Below are 16700 nucleotides of genomic sequence, written 5' to 3'. Positions count from 1 at the left end.
ATCTCATGGATGGAGGAGCCTGGCGGGCTACAGTCCATGGGCTGCAAAGAGTCGGACACGACTGAGCGACTTTGCTTTCACTTTTTCAAACAGTACCACATGTACAATAAGGTTATGGATAGAGTGGTCCATGAAAATGTTCCGACAGGAGGCTTGCAGGACCCTAATCTTGTATTTCCTCAGGAGCAGTGGTTCAGTATTTGTCGTAACTTCACAGAACATAGCTACAGTTGACCCTGGAACAACACTGGGTTTGAAATGCATGCATCCACGAGACTGTGTGATTCTGGGATGGCTGATCCGGGGGTGCGGAACCCTGGATCCTGAGGGCCGACTGACGTTATAGAAGAATTTCTGACTGCACAGAGGGTGGGTGGTGTCCCTACTGCCTGTGATATTCAAGGGCAAACTGTTCAAGGAAAAACAAGATTGACTGTAATTTCACTCTCTCCTCAGAATTCTTAGTGATCGAACCTGTAATTTTTAATGCCAGTTTCATTTGGCAAATGGGCACCTCTTAGGTGCCAGGTCCTGGGGATACAGCAGGAACAAAGCCAGTCCTTTCTCTCAGCAAGTTCACAGAGGGAGAGGATGCAAACAATAAACACATGTCAGGTGACAATAGATACTACAGAGAAACTTTTAATCAGGGAGGCCTTCTCTGATAAGGTGGTGTCTGTGCAGATACCAAAATGAAGTGGAAGGAAGGTGTAAAAGGAGGACGCAGGGCTAAGTACAAAGCTCTGAGATGAGCGCAGGACAGCAAGGTGGCCTGTATGACTGGTGGCAGGCGAGCAAGGGGAGGAGTCAGAAAGTGAAGTCAGAAAGGCGAGGTCCAGGGAAGCCACATCATGAAGACCTTTGCAGGGCAACGCTTCTCAAAACTTTACACACCATTTGAATCATAGGAGAATCTTTTGCATGTATGTGCTTCCAGATACTTAAGAACTGTTTTGACAAGTTTCAACCAAAAAGCTAATGGGAGTTTGATGGAGAGTGTGTTGCAGTAATACTTGCTTAAAAAGCATGAAAGATTATATTGTTTAATCAGGAATAATTTATTGAAATTTCCTCTGTCAATATAGTTCCCTAGATTTCTTTGTAGTGGGCTTATAAGTTTCTTTTTAAACTTGTCTTAAAATAGTTTGCTTTTGTTCTTGCTATGAATGGTGGTTTTTTCCTTCCCTCATATTTTCTAACTAGTTATTGTTGGTGTCTAAAAAAATACTTATTTTATTCACATATATGAAACTTTAGTGACTGAGGTATCTCAGGGAACTCAGTGTTTCTATTAGTGCTTCACTGAGGCTCTTGGGTTTTCCAGGCATATATAAGAATGTAAAATCATCAGATTGCCTCTTTCTTACCAATTTTTATATCTGTTGCCCCATACTTTTGTCTAATTACATTGCAGCGTTAACAGTGATTATTTTGTGATGCTCCTGATATTAATGGGAATGTCTTTGGTGTTTTACTCTCAAGCATTATACTTAGCATACAGCACATCACACTGATGGCTCGTTAGGTTGTACATACTCATACACACAAAACATACTTTTCTATCATGTTGGGCAAATTTACCTCTTCATGCTTCAGCTGTAAATAAATAGTTGTTTTGAGATTTATGAGTTAACATATACAAAACACTTAACACTGGAACAGTGCCAGGCACAAAGTAAGCACTCAATAAGTGCTCAGTTCAGTTCAGTTCAGTTGCTCAGTCGTGTCCGACTCTTTGCGACCCCATGAATCGCAGCACGCCAGGCCTCCCTGTCCATCACCAACTCCCGGAGTTCACTCAAACTCATGTCCATTGAGTCGCTGATGCCATCCAGCCATCTCATCCTCTGTACCCATAGGTAATTATATGTATATAGAGCTATACATTTACATACCACACAATATGCAGCCTTTAGAAAGTTCCTTATAGAAGTATGCTTTCCTTCTACAGGAAAGATTTAGGGGAAAAAATTTAAAATATGGATTGAATTAATATGATACATTAAGATGATCATGGGGAAACAGTGGAAACAGTGTCAGACTTTACTTTTTTGGGCTCCAAAATCACTGCAGATGGTGACTGCAGCCATGAAATTAAAAGACCTTGGAATTCCTTGGAAGGAAAGTTATGACTAACCTAGATAGCATATTCAAAAGCAGAGACATTACTTTGCCAACAAAGGTCCGTCTAGTCAAGGCTATGGTTTTTCCAGTAGTCATGTATGGATGTGAGAGTTGGACTGTGAAGAAAGCTGAGCGCCAAAGAATTGATGCTTTTGAACTGTGGTGTTGGAGAAGACTCTTGAGAGTCCCTTGGACTGCAAGGGGATCCAACCAGTCCATTCTGAAGGAGATCAGTCCTGGGTGTTCTTTGGAAGGAATGATGCTAAAGCTGAAACTCCAGTACTTTGGCCACCTCATGCAAAGAGTTGACTCATTGGAAAAGACTCTGATGCTAGGAGGGATTCGGGGCAGGAGGAAAAGGGGGGTAACAGAGGATGAGATGGCTGGATGGCATCACCGATTTGATGGATGTGAGTTTGAGTGAACTCTGGGAATTGGTGATAGACAGGGAGGCCTGGTGTGCTGCAATTCATTGAGTCGCAAAGAGTCGGACATGAATGAGCGACTGAACTGAACTGAAGATGATCATAATCATCTTTGAGTTACTAATACTGTGAACTAAATAACAGACTTACCAATATCAAAACATTTTGGAGGATTATAGTATATATGCTGATACTGTCCTATGAATTTTTACATCAATAATCATAAGACTAACTTGTTAGTTTTGTTTTTTTTTAAATTTACTTGCTTTGCCACATTTGGGTACCACGATCTTGCTAATGTTAGAAAAGGGATATGGTATTCTACCCAAACTTCTCAGTGACAAAGTAATTGCCCCATGTACCAAAGGGAACTAGATTAGACTGGGCCATGTGTTCCTATATATGCACCACTATTTCTAATATCTAATTTACTGGTATTCTGAAACCTGTACCGGACCCCTTACTAGAAGTTCTAGGACAGAGCATATTCCAGCATGGTGTTCACAGAAAACAGGATGAGCAAGAGAGAGATCTCATAATGTAATGGCCATAAGAACTGACACCGTAACACACACTCTCTCAGAAAGTATCCAAATATCCTGGACAAATGACACAATTGCTTCGTGTCTCAGTTTCCTCAACCATAAAATGGGGATAAAAACACCACCAAGAGCACAGAGTTGTAATAAATATATAATAATAGTGCATGCGTGCAAAGTCACTTGTCATGTCCAACTGTGTGCATGGCTCTACCAGGCTCTTCTGTCCATGGGATTCTCCTGGCAAGAATGACAACAACTGGAATGGGTTGCCATGCCCTTCTCCAGGGGATCTTCCTGATCCAGGGATCGGAAAAAAGTGCTTGGCACATAGTAAATATTAATTCTTATCTTAAAAGTTTATCCTGAAAGTGAAACTTCAATACAAATGATAGAAACCCTGATTTTCATTATTTTATGTCTTCATTAATATAATTCTAAAGTTCTGCCTTTGTTCATGATCTCACAATATGAATTTTGTTAAATTAATAAAATAATTTAGAACAATGTTTCTCAGAGGGAAAGGGGAAGAACACTTAGTTTGGAAAAGCCCAAAATTTTTTGGAAAAAAGTTTTTTTTTAGAAGAAAAGCAATTCAAGATTTAAGTGTCATGGAATACTTTGGCTAATAAGGATAATTAGAAGGCAATGGCACCCCACTCCAGACTCTTGCTTGGAAAATCCCATGGATGGAGGAGCCTGGAAGGCTGCAGTCCATGCGGTTGCTGAGGGTCGGACACGACTGAGCGATTTCCCTTTCACTTTTCCCTTTCATGCATTGGAGGAGGAAATAGCAACCCACTCCAGTGCTCTTGCCTGGAGAATCCCAGGGACAGGGGAGCCTGGTGGGCTGCCGTCAGAGTCGGACACGACTGAAGTGACTTAGCAGCAGAAGACAATGGTATCAATAAATATGAATACATATGGTGACACATCATAACTAGACTTACCTTGGTGATTATTTTGAGAAGTATAGAAATACCAAATCACAATGATGTGTAACAGGAACTAACATTGTGTTGTAGATCAATTATACTTCAAAGCAAACAAAAAAATAGAAAAAGACAGATCAGATTCGTGGTTACTAGGGGCAGGGATAGGGGAAGGCAGTCAAAAGGTACAAACTTCCAGTTATAAGATTAAAAAGTACCAGGGATGCAATCTTCCTTGGTGGCTCAGACGTTAAAGCATCTGCCTACAATGTGGGAGACCCTGGTTCAATCTCTGGGTCGGAAAGATCTCCTGGAGAAGGAAATGGCAACCCACTCTAGTACCCTTGCCTGGAAAATCCGATGGATGGAGAAGCCTTGGAGGCTATAGTCCATGGGTGGCAAAGAGTCGGACACGACTGAGCAACTTCACTCAGGGAGGCAATGTACATGATAAATATAAATAACACTGCTGTACATTATATATGAAAGTTTAGAGTAAATCCTAAGAGTTCTCATCACAAGGAAGAATACTTTTTCTATTTCTTTAATTTTGTATCTATATGAGATGATAGATGTTTACTTACTACAATCATCATCTCATAATGTATGTCAGTCAAATCTCTGCTGTAAACCTTAAATGTATATAGTGCTACAGCAATTATATCTTGATAAAACTGGAAGAAAAAAATATTCCAAAAAAAGAAGGTAATGGTAAAAAGCTTACTAAGGAATATGAGTATAAACACGGCTGGGGGACCTCCCTGGTGGCCCAGTGGTAAAGAATCCACCTGCCAATGCAGGGAACATGGGTTCAATCCCTGGTCTGGGAAGATTCCACATGCCTTGGGGCAACTAAACCCAAGTGCCAGAACTACTGAAGCCCACACACCTAGAGCCCGTGCTCTGCAACAAGAGAAGCCACTGCAATGAGAGGCTCACTCACTGCAACTAGACAGCAGCCCCCATTCGCCACAACCAGAGAAAGCCCGTGTGCAGCAACAAAGACCCAGCGCAGCCAAAAATCAATAACAACATTTAAAAAATGGCTGGGATGAGGGAAAACAAGGCAGAAATACAGAGGTCTGTTTCCTGTTTGTTTTTAAAAAAGGAATGGCAATCAGTAATTTACAAGAAATACATTGATTTTGATGGTGGGTAGAAGTGAAGGGACATGGAAGAAAATGGAAGTAAAATTAGAAGAAAGTATAATAAGCACCTGAAAGGAAACAAAGGTTTTCTTACAGAAAATGAGAAAACATTTCTTTCAGCTTAGCAATATAGATGGTGGATTGTGGAAACTTATTTTAAAATAAATGGCTGTAGACAATGATCAGCCATTGCCTCCACCTCTCTCATAATTTCATTAACATTTAATAAAGTAATAAATTAGTATACTCTTCAGAATTAGCTTTCTCTTAAGATCTGTAAGTTACTATAAAAAATTAAAGCCATAATAATTTTCTCCCTTAAATAACTGTTATTTAACAAATCTTTTATGAAAAAAATCCTATGACTTAGGACTCTATTTTGATAGTATTATCATTAGATATGAAGTAACTTAGTTCTTATGGCATTTTTGCAGATGTTAGCTAGGTGACCAAATTCCATTTTTAAATGTGCACAACTAACACTTTTTATAATACTCTGGTGAAAGGCAGAACAATAGCAGCCTGGTCCATGCTCACCTAATCAAACTAAATCAACCAGGTTAAGTCAGTATTCAATGAATTCATGTATTCACTCAAGAAATGTTTGTTTATTTGAATGCCTACTATGAGAGATACTGAGTGAAGATGAGAGAGGATACATGAATACAGCTGCTACACTAAGGAATATAAATATACTAAAGAAACCAAGCAGATGAATACCTATACAATATAGGGCATGTCAAAATTAATGCTAGTAATAGTGATATATCATGGAGTTGTTGTTGTTTAGTTGCTAAGTCATGTCCGACTCTTTTGCGACCCATACACTGAAGCTCACCAGGCTCCTCTGTCCACGGGATTTTCCAGGCAAGAACAGTGGAGTGGGTTGCCATTTCCTTCTCCAGGGTATCTTCCCGACCCAGGGATTGAATCTGTGTCTCCTGCACTGGCAGGAGGATTCTTTACCACTGAAGCACCAAGGAAGCCTGAAATCATGGAATGCAAGAGACAAAGACATTTGCTCAGATTTGAGAAAGTTGTGAGAGGTGGATGTATAAGCTAAGAAGAGAATGACAATGATGACACACATTCCTGTATATACTATTGTGTATGTGTCTGTGGTAGGGCAAGATGTGGACTGGAGTAAGGAATGGAAAGAATGACTTTTCCCTAGAGAAAACAGGATCAAAGGCCCAGAGACATGAAAGGTGAGAAAATATACAGAATAAATGTGAGCTTAATTCTGCTGTAGAAGAGGCTAGAAAGTCAAGATGTAGATAGTCCATGCAAAGTCTTGAATGCCATACTAATGTCTCAACTTTGTTACCTGGAAATTACTGAAGGTTTTTGAAAAAGGGAATGGTGTAGTTCTACCCACATTTTAGAAAGGTAATTAAATCAACTATACACTAATATAAAATAAAACTTGAAATAAAAACAGAAAGAATGGGGAACCACTGAAAGTTTCTGAGCATGTGAATGACGTGTTTCTAACTACATTTTAGGATGGTAATTCCGGCTGTAATTAGTTTTGAGGGACAAGAAACTCAAAGCAGATAAGTTAGGAAGGTACTATGAGATATTTTCTAAGATGAGCCAATGGGTCCAGTAAGGATTTGATATTAAAGACAAAACGGGAGAGAGTAACAAAAAATAATTGATGGCATCAAATGATACAAATACACTGCAGAATGACTGAGGACATCGGGTAAAGGTGATGAGTGGCACTGAGGGAGCTGTTTTGGAGATATGAAGACAGATGGGGTTAAGAGGCAGCTGCTCCTAACCAAGTTTTTATATCATAGATCCTTTCTCAGTCTAATGAAGACTATACACCACTTTTCAAAGTAATGTTTTTAAATGGGTAAAATACAGACTGCATTACAAAAAATCAATTATATTAAAATAGTCATCAAAATATGTAAAAATGTGATACAGTAAAATATATGCCTTTTATTAATATATTAAAATAATAAGACGTAGCAGATCTAATAACTCTTAATGATTCAAAAGTAGTTAAAAGTGATAGTTAAGAATATTTATTTCAACTGTAACACAATAGGGAAACATTTGCTCTTACTAAAATTGGACTTGTTGCTTACATTAACAATTGAAACAGTAAATTTCAATTAGAGGATATAAATATAAATACTAATTTTTTCCCCATTCAAATCAGAGAATGCCCAATTTCTATCAATGGACGCTTCAGGGAACCACAGAACACAGGCTAAAAACTCCCAGTTAAGGAGTAAGTGTGATCTGAAGAAGAGATGACAGCATCTTATTCTTTTAAAAAGTTTGGCAGGAAAAAGAGTAAGATATAGAAAGATATTTTGGTGGGGAGAGAGATATAAGTTTTTTTTGTTTGTTTAAGAACTTTAAACCAGGAGAATGGATTCAATGGGGCAGGAGAGAAAAAAGGCATGCCCACTTATGTATGAATTAAAGACTAGTAATAAATAAAAGGACAATAACTTAAGAGGAAAAAAAAGAAGGAATAGCAGTGAATTGGGAAAACAGGTAGTATTAGTGGTAAAGAATCTGCTTACCAATATGGGAGATGCAATTGACGCAGGTTCAATCCCTGGGTTGGGAAGATCCCCTGGAGGAGGAAATGACAACTCACTCCAGTGTTCTTGCATGAAAATCCCACGGACAGAGGAGCCTGACAGGCTATGGGAGTGCAAAGAGTTGGACATGACTGAGCAACTGAGCACATATACACATACGAGAAAACAGAGGTGGTTCAATGAAGCAAACCTTGGCTCTCCTTTACCCTGTAATTCTTGGTCAAAATTAACCAGACTACCACTCTCAACCCTGCAGTCCTTTCCCAGCCTCCACAAGCCCCAGAGGGCCAGGACCGACTGGGAAAGAAGAGTGCAAGGTGAGGACGGGCACCGCCAGGGCACTGCCAGTGTTCAGGGCAGGAGGTGCGCTCTAGTTGCTCTTCTGCCTCCTCTTTTTAATGCATCTTCAATCTTCTTTCTCAGCCTTCAAGATACCTAGAGACTTAATGCTGCCATTTGGCAGTCTAAATACTCCTGTCCTAGCTCCTCCAGCCAGTCTCCCTACAAAAAATCAAAACTTGAAAAGAAAGATCAGTGAGGGTAATGTGACGCTTACATGATCAGAGAAATTATTAAGCATCTAAGTGTGAAAGATTCTTGAGGAAGGGGTACAATGGATACTCTACGGACAGCTTGTTAAACAAAGCGACTATTTGAAAAGACTGATGAAAGATTGTTAAATATAAAAACTTAGCACAGTCTCTGGACCTTCTTCCTCGTCGGTTCACCTTTCCTCCTCTGTGCCTGAGTGTGTTGTGTGCGTTATGTGTGCAAGCACACACACATGCTTGGGGAGAAGGGGATGCAGGGAGCATAGAACGCTTTCACCACAGTTCTCACTCTTGGAAGAGATTCTTAAGCCATTGGGTTTGGTAAGCAAAAGACTACTTTATTAGGAAGCAAAGATTTAGCAATTAAACTATCAGTCTCTAGATTCAGTACTTTTTCTTTTTTTTTTGGCCATGCTACACACCATGCAAGATCTTAGTTCCCAGACCAGGAATCAAACCCATACCCGCTATAGTGGAAGTACAGATTCTTAACCACTGGACTGCCAGGGAAGTCCCTAGACCTAGTATTTCTAAAATAAATAACTGATTATTTTATCTTCTAATTCTGACTATTTTTTAAGAGCTAACACAAAAAATTGCAGAAGAGGCTAAGTACACACTTACAGGAAATTATTTCAGGATTTTGATAAAATATAAATCCATGTTGAACTGAATTAGCTTATACTAGGTGCTTATCATCAAATAAGTACTCAGCCTATTAAAATGCACATAAAACTTAAGTACTCATTTGCTATCAATGTGGGGAATAAACATTTATGATCTACATGTTATTTTGAGGAATGCTTAGGCCCAAGACTCAGCACCTGGCAGAGCTCTTGCCAAATTCACATTCTGCTTTCTGGCTGTCACTTAGGAATTCCAAAGTGCTTTCTCTACCTGCCAGATCGTCACTCAGGTGCTATCCCAGCATGCGATGGTCTAGAAGCTAAGTTGCAGCTGCCAACCTGGCATGTGCTTCCCAGCCACCTAGGCCAGTAGTAAAATTTTCTACATCAACCAAATTCACAAAATTAATTTTGTGAAGTTTTTTTTCTTATAAGCCAATTCCTGATGGTTTTTTTTTCAGAATCACATTTATAGTAACTATATTCTGAACCTACTCTCTTAGTACAGAAAATCTTTTTAATTTGTGGATCAGGATTGACTTCAAACATTAGAAGCCTCTGATTCCCTGCAGACGTTCTTACTCAAAGGGAGAGATTAAAGACCTTAGGACCTCTAAAGAGGTCTCTTTAATGTAATCAAAAGGCCTGAAAGAACACTGAAAAATAAAGAAGTTAATGGGAAATAAAAGGGCAGCAATTTAAGGCATTTTGTTTTTCTTACTTATAGGGATAACTAGAATGGTCTCCACCGTCCATTTTAAAGAATGTGGAGTACTTTCTATAATTCTGCAGTTTCTCTTGGCCAATATATTCATCCCATCCAGAAACCGGTCAGGAAGGAACTAGTTTTTATTTCCAAAGCTTTACAATTTGGTGGGTAAGAGTGGGGAGTACCTGGAAGGTACGCCCTGAAATACTTTAAACTAGGAAAGAGCATAGAAAAACAGAGCTGCTGGTTCAACCTCCAACCTCAGGAAATCCTAGCACACACACAGAAGGGAGCACATGAGGATCAAGAGGTGCAGAGATTTGCAGGCAGATATGCCCCGTTTATAGAACACAAATATTTTTAAAATAAACTGGGAACTTAGCTTATTTTGAAAGTTACACCATCCTATCCTTACACAATGATGACACAAAGCCCTGACAATCCAAAGCATTAGATTTACTTAGTTTATCCATAGGCCTTAAATGATAAAAACCATAAAAACTCAGTAGCTATATGAAACAGAAGGGAGGGTGGCAGGGCACAACCTTTAAAAGAATGACATAGCCCGAGGACACAACATGAACTGATTAGAATCAAATGGATCAAGATGGCAGACAAGTCAACTTGACTAGACCTTAATCCTCAGTACACACTCATTGTAACACATCAGCAAGCTAAATAATATACCCAGAGGCGCCAGACAGTTCCAAGGCCAACCATCAAAAACCAAAACATGGGCAACGGCCCAATCCTGGAAATCTCAGCCCCTTCCCCAAAATGGTTGTCATAATCCTCCCACTCGTTATCCTATGAAATTACCCAGCCCATAAAGCAAACCACACCACACTTCAAAGTTGCGCTCGCCCTCTGTGAAGGTCCACACTCTGTGGAATGTGTTTCTCTCTGAATAAAGCCACTTCTCTTATCTGTTACTTTGTCTCTCACTGAATTCTTTCTGCAATGAGACATCAAGAAACTGAGCTTCATTAGGTCCTAAAACCAGGTCTGAGATCTCAGGTGGGAGAGTGTGGACTTTGGCTGGGTTTGAGTCCTAGCCACATGGGTTAGAGTCCCAGGCAGGATTTTGGCTGGCTTCAGGTCCCAAACTGGGTTTTGCTAGGTTCAAGTCCTGGCATATGGGTTCAAGTCCCAATCTGAGGTAAATGGTTTCATATACATTAAATCTCTCTTCCAGATAACCTGGTGGTTAAAGAAAAATAAAATTCTGGACATTAAAAATGGATGACAACAGGATTATAACCTGTGATGTGGTCAAACCGATACTCAATGGAAAAATTAATGGTGTAAATGTATTATAAAAAAAGAAAGCAATTAAACATTTAAATTACAAAGGTCAAAGTGATCAAACAAACCAAAAATAAAGGCAGACAAAGGAATAAAAGGCTTTTAAATGTGAATAATCATGGAAGAAATAAAAACTTTAAGATTTATACCCTCCATTCCATTTCTCACAAAGAATACTAAACCTATAGGTTCTATGGGTATCTAGCAAACTCCTGTTACTGAGATTTTCTAGGGCACCTAAGAACATGAAAAACATCCCAACCGGTTTATGAGAATAGCATAATTATGTTGACAAACCTAACAAAGATGGACAAAACTAACCAAATATATGTATAATCTTACTTATACTTTATCCAAAAGTCCTAAATGTAAGAAAGATAAGTTATATAGTATATTCAAATTATAATAATACACATTAGCCAGTAGATTTTATTCTATAATAGATTTTTCTAATATTGAACATTGTTAATTCAATTAATTTAATCATAAGTAATGATTAAAGACCTGTTTTGGATGGATGTGGAAGATGAAAGAGACATGAAGAACAAAGAACCTTGAGATTTTTGGTTTGAGCAGCTGAGAAGTCGGTATTAACTCTTACAAAAGTGGGAAAGACTTGGAAAGAGACAGATTTGGAAGGACAAAAATTCTGTTTTAGATAATTTTGTTTCAGATACTAATTGCTATCCAAGTAGAGCTGTCCCAAGATAGCTGGGTAACGGAGAGAAGTCGGGATTGGAGATAAATATTTGGTAGTCATTAGCATGTAGATGGAGAAGGCAATGGCGACCCACTCCAGTACTCTTGCCTGGAAAATCCCATGGACGGAGAAGCCTGGTGGGCTGCAGTCCATGGGGTCACACAAAGTCAGACACGACTGAAGTGACTTAGCAGCAGCAGCAGCAGCATGTAGATGGTATTTAAAAATATAGTATTGGATGGATGGAAAACTGTAGAAAAAAGAAGAGTGTTCAGGATCCAAATTTTAGTAATTTAACAATGACACTAGATACTAGCTAGATTTGTGAATACCATATTTTAATATAGTATATGTTGCTATACTTAATTATTTTTGAAATCAAGCTAAATTAGGACCTTGATACAAAATTATTTAATATAAATGTTATTATATCACAAGGTTGATTTCCTGCTGGCCTCTGAATACTTCAGTTTCAGTAGCAGTGTCATTTCTGTGATCTGTAAATTATCTGAATCTTTTTTGAGGGGCAGTCGATTTTAAAGTGTTCTGCAAACTGCCTCAGAGCCTGAGTAATGAGGGCACTGGGACTCTGACTCTAAGACTTTATTTGAAGAAAGGGTTTTATTCCAAGAGACGAATCTGCTTCATTTACTTTAAGTCATATTTTATAAATATCATGTAGCAGTGGACAGTGGTGAAAAGTAGAGTGGGTCTCAAAGTCTGAGATAAGGGTGGAATCGTTTAGTGGACTGAAAGCAGTAAAAGTCAGCCTTACTGACATTTAAGCCTTATTTAAAATGACTGACTGCATGCTTAACTGAAAAAGAAAATAACATCAGTCAAATGCTGAAAATGCATTTTGAAGATGTGCCTAAAAGATACTTAGGAATTTAGTAATTTAAGGGAATCTTCCCATAATATATAAATCTATTTTCAAGCTTCTTATGTTTAACTTTTATAGGTATTTACAGGAATATATGTATGTAAGCAGGGGATACCTATGTCAGGAAACAACAGCCATTGGCATTTAAAATATGAAATAACAGAAAAAGACTCATTAAAATCAGAAATAAGCTCAAATACCTATTATTAATCAATACTGTTCTATGATTTCAACCAATGCAACAAGACAAGAAAAAAAGCTGAAGTTTTTTAAAAATTGGTATTATTTTGGAGTCACTAAGATCCTGACAATCAAGAGACTCAACTGAAAACGTACTAGAAATAAGTCCTACAATATAACTAACAGTACATAAAAGTTCAGTAGGGGATTCCCAGGTGGCTGGGTAGTAAAGAATCCACCTGCCAATGCAGGAGATGCAGGTTTGATCCCTGAGTTGGGCAGATCTCCCAAAGAAGGAAATGGCAACACACTCCACTATTCCTGCCTGGAAAATCCCATGAACAGAGGAGCCTTGCAGGCCACAGTCCATGGGGTCACAGAGTCAAACATAACTGAGCACAGGGTAACTAGGTTCTTTAAAATTGAATAACTTTCCTTTATACCACGCACTACAAGGTATAATATATAAGCATATCAAGTATAAAATATAGTAAGGCAAAATCTCATTCATAATAATGATTACTAACATCTCTCAGGGGCTTACACATTATTGGTTAATATCCACAACCATGATATTATATATAGGTACTATCATCACAATTTCACACAAAAAACTGAGGCTAAGGAAAATATAAGAAATTTGCCCAAGAATATACAAATGTTAGAACAGGAATTCAAATTCAATCTTTCTGACTCTACTGAAAAATCTTTCTTAACACTATTATGTCATTCTTATCTATCAAATTAACAAAGACAGGTTGTACAGGCAAAGAGTGATGGGTACTGAGAGCAACACACATGGATTTCTAAAAAGAATATAAATTGGTGCAAATTTTCCAGAGGGCAATTTGTATGATCACATCTAGGAATTTGTATAAAATACATTCATAAGTGTGTACAAAGATCTACATACATGGACATTTATCATTGTTCATTATAACAATAAAAAATAGTCATACTTTAAATACTTAGCAATATAAGCTTGATTAAATTATAGTCATACTTGAACATGCTGAATGCCACTTGGCATTCAAAATAATAATCACAATATTCACATACAAAAATGATCTTTAAAAGGATATTTAATGATATAGGAAAACATAGTATATTGAATGAACAGTAAGGAACAAAACTACCTATGCATACAAATTTTTTAAAGGATGTGTTTATAGTTAGTAGGAGAATTAAAAAAAAAAAATTACCAAAACTTTAAGTTATCTCTAGGGGAAAATTATGTATCTTTTTTTTTTTTTTAACTTTTTCTCTATTTTAAAAACGTGATAAAATAAATGTGTTAAAATATTTAACTCAAGTGAGAAGTTGCTATCTGACTCAGGGAGCTCAACCCTGTGCTCTGTGACAACTAGAGGGTGAGAGGGGTGGGAGACGGGAAGGAGGGAATATATATATACCTGTGGTTGATTCCTGTTGATGTATGGCAAAAACCAGCACAATATTGTAAAGCAAATATCTTGCAAGAAAAAAAAAAAAAGAAAAAAAATACTTAACTTTAACTCAAAATTTAGTTTTAAAAGATAAAATGATAGATATGCCTTTAGAAAACATCTCTATTTGAAACCATTTTTTTTCCTATGCATGATACTGCTAATTTTAACACACTTTATGACTTAAAATTTTTATGTTACTTAAGGCACTTTTCTATCTTAGCAAAAATAGAAATACCTACTTTATCAAAACAGATAATTTATTAAACATTTCCAGCATTTTAGATCTATACTAATCATTTAAAATGACAGCAAAATTCCAAGAAGTATCTAATGCATAAAATTGCCAACTCAGTGGGAGCAATTCAAAGAACATGATGACTTAAAGATAAAAAACATTTAAGTCAACAGTGGGGAGGCAGCTTTAATTACATGGGAAACCTGCTCCCTGTAAGTATACAAAACAATAAATTATAAAGTAAAAGCCAAGATTTAAAAATGACCAAAGTTACAGAATAAGGATAAAATTAAGCCCACATAATTTTGAATAGGAAATGAGTAGAGATGACTAAGAACAAAGAACAGAAACTAATTTTAGCTTCACCCTAAAAGACAGGAGGTAACAAATTTGAGAGTCCTTTGAAAAATGTAGGGCTTCCCGAAGAGCTCAGTTGGTAAAGAATCTGCCTGCAATGCAGGCGATCCCAGTTCAATTCCTGGGTCGGGAAGATCCCCTGGAGAAAGGATAGGTTACCCACTCTAGTATTCTTGCATTTCCCCTGTGGCTCAGTTGGTAAAGAATCTGCCTGCAATGCGGGAGACCTGGCTTCGATCCCTGGGTTAGGAAGCTCCCTTGGAGAAGGGAAAGGCTACCCAGTCCTGTATTCTGGCCTAGAGAATTCCAGGGTCCCAAAGAGTTGGACATGACTGAGCGACTTCCACTTTGAAAAATCCAAAATGTAAACTGACATATTAAAAGCAGTAAATTTGATTTTACAAATATTTTTTAATCTGGTAATCTCAATTACTCAGAACACAAGAGTCAGTGAATAAGTAGACAGAACAACAAAACAAAATCTCTGTCTAATCAATTCAGTGAATACTGCTATATCATTTTATAATAACATTAAGTGTCTTCTATGTTCTGGACACTTTTACACTCATTAGCTTGAATTAGTAAAAACAACTTGCAAAGTACTGAACAAGAAATCAAAGAGAAACTGAGTTCTGTCTAGGGTCACAGCCAGTAAAGGACAGAGCTGGGATTTAAACCCAGGTCTAGCTGATGTTGGCTTCCCCAGTGGCTCAGGGGTAAAGAATCTGCCTGCAATGCAGGAGCCGGAGGAAGACAGTGGGTTTGACCCTGGGTGGGGAAGATCCCCTGGAAGAGGGCATGGCCACCCACTCCAGTATTCTTGCCTGGAGAATCCCATGGACAGAGGAGCCTGGCGGGCTACAGTCCATAGGGTTTCAGAGTTGAACTCGGCTGAGGCCAGTTAGCATGCACGCACTAGCTACCATCAGGGGTCCAACTGCTCTCTTTCAAAGTAAAGTCTCTCAGTTTGCCAACCTAGGCAGTCTGAGAGTCCTACAGGCCTTTAATTGTTACCTAAAATACTTTTAGCCATAATATTAGCTGTTGTCATTCAGCTTCACAGTCCATAGCAGTTATCTGCTTCAAATTAGAGGAAGTGACAACGTCAACAAGGAAAAACGACCAAAAATCACTGCTATAAATCAACAGAAATCATTGAATTCTGCTGTCCTGATCATCATTAATAATAATAATAATAATAAAGCTAAACAAGCATTGCTGTTTAGTTAGGATAAATCAGAAATCTTGATAACTTCTATTCCATCACCTGGAAGATAGGCAAAACAACAGTATAAACTTTATACAGTTGATGTAAAACTAAATTAGATAATAGAAGTACAGTGCTTAATACTGTACCTGCCATAAATTAGTGCCCAATAAATATTGGCTATTATTATGTTTTACAGTAAGTAAACTTAAAGGCTATATGACTTGAAGGCAGAAAAATATAATTTATGGGTATAAATTTTTCTATTTAAAAGTTAAAACATTTTGCTCTTGGAAGATCTTAAGACTAACTTTTAGAAATTCACTTTTATAATAACCTTTCCCAGCTAAGTGGGGTAGATAAGGCTCATTATATTTTTATAGGGCAAATGTATACGGCCACTCAAGAAATGACATTATACATTTTAAGTTAATTTTAAAATGTTGGGTATACCAATTGTGTTATTTGCTCTGCACTGATTATTACGATCATCTCTTAACCATTTCCTGGCTTTTGTTCATCCTACCACATCTCAGCAGATCCATTTAAAGAGCATACTCTGTGGCCTTTAACATTCATGAAGTATCTATGAGGTGAGTAGAAGACTTGGGATAAAACAACAGCCCAGAGTCCTGGCCCTTGAGGAGCCTAAAGACTCCAAATAAGATAAAGAAGATCCTAGACAAAGTATAGGGTACAGCTATAAACATTTTGTATGACTGTTCATCCTGATGACAGATTTAGGTTTGAGCTAGTATTCT

The 16700-nt window shown here is 37.8% G+C and overlaps 1 protein-coding gene across 1 annotated transcript in view; it reads right to left on the bottom strand.

Annotated features, from left to right (window-relative positions):
- Positions 1–4315, bottom strand: part of ZC3H12C (zinc finger CCCH-type containing 12C) — a 54850-nt gene extending 50535 nt beyond the window's left edge. Inside the window, exon 1 of the mRNA XM_010862855.1 lies at positions 4039–4315. The gene's annotated coding sequence lies outside the window, so the exon portion shown is untranslated. The remainder of the gene's footprint in view (positions 1–4038) is intronic.
- Positions 4316–16700: the final 12385 nt, after the last annotated feature.

The sequence above is a fragment of the Bison bison genome, unplaced genomic scaffold (assembly GCF_000754665.1).
Source record: "Bison bison bison isolate TAMUID 2011002044 unplaced genomic scaffold, Bison_UMD1.0 scf7180017864485, whole genome shotgun sequence".
Lineage (NCBI taxonomy): Eukaryota > Metazoa > Chordata > Mammalia > Artiodactyla > Bovidae > Bison > Bison bison.
The sequence above is the reverse complement of the archived record's forward strand: the minus strand, read 5'-3'. Positions and strand labels throughout refer to the sequence as shown.